The sequence below is a fragment of the Acanthisitta chloris genome, unplaced genomic scaffold (assembly GCF_000695815.1).
Source record: "Acanthisitta chloris isolate BGI_N310 unplaced genomic scaffold, ASM69581v1 scaffold8154, whole genome shotgun sequence".
Lineage (NCBI taxonomy): Eukaryota > Metazoa > Chordata > Aves > Passeriformes > Acanthisittidae > Acanthisitta > Acanthisitta chloris.
The window spans coordinates 33,406-34,592 of NW_008668729.1; positions in this window are offsets into that span (position 1 = coordinate 33,406).

Sequence of the window (1,187 nt, forward strand, 5' to 3'; positions counted from 1 at the left end):
TAATTAAAAAGAAAAAAACCCCTGCATGTAAGTAGGGACATTGGATCTTGAGTTACTGAAAGGATTAAAAAAAAATGCAAATTAAAAGGCATTTATAGAATTATTGCTACCTATCTCTCCCAGCATTAGCTCTTTAAAAGACATCATATATGTTCAACTCCCAAAGAGACTATTTTCTTTTGTTTTTCAAGTACATGTGATAATGGGGGAGCATTAAACCCCTGCATGTAAGTAGGGACATTGGATCTTGAGTTACTGAAAGGATTAAAAAAAAATGCAAATTAAAAGGCATTTATAGAATTATTGCTACCTATCTCTCCCAGCATTAGCTCTTTAAAAGACATCATATATGTTCAACTCCCAAAGAGACTATTTTCTTTTGTTTTTCAAGTACATGTGATAATGGGGGAGCATTTTGTGAATGACTCTGATGCTTACACCCCCAATAAAACCCAGGGTACTGTACCTCTTTCATGCTTATTTAGCCATCTCATAAAGAAAAAAACCCCACCACTGTAACAAAATTATTATTGAATCAGACATTTTCCCTTCTCAGCAGTGAAGAATTGTTAAGTATTGCTCATTGTTATGCACTATTTTTGCAGTGGCCACAGTGTTCAAAGCAGCTTAGGGAGCAAATATAAAACACACTTGCCACCTCAGAGAACACAGAGTTTACAGTGGCTTTGATCATACAAGCACTAATCCTTTCATTTTAGAGGGGTTATTCACAGGAATAAATATTACCAAGCATTGGAACTGTCAGATCATAAATAGATGTGAACACAAAACACTGCAAGAAAAAAGAAAGGTGCAAAAATGTAATGACTGAGTACAGCTCACCTGGGTGAGCTGGTGCTCATCCTGGTGCTGTAGCAGCTTTTCTGGTTTCCCTTCTTCTCCTTCGCAGCTTGTTTGCAGTCAGAAACCATAAGTGCAGAGAGAGCCAGGAACAACAGGGTGGGGGCTGGGGTCGGTGTTAAACTGGCAGCAGCACTGCCAGTGCCATTCAGAGTATCGGCAATGTGGCTAAAACAACAATCAGCTGAAAGATTCACTATCTTACAGCAGAAATTCAGCTTGGAAAGATGACCTTAAATCTGTGTTTAATCATTCCTTTCCACCATTATTTGTAACCCCCACAAAATTTAACTCCCAGCCAGACAAATAAAGGATTTGAAGCTGCT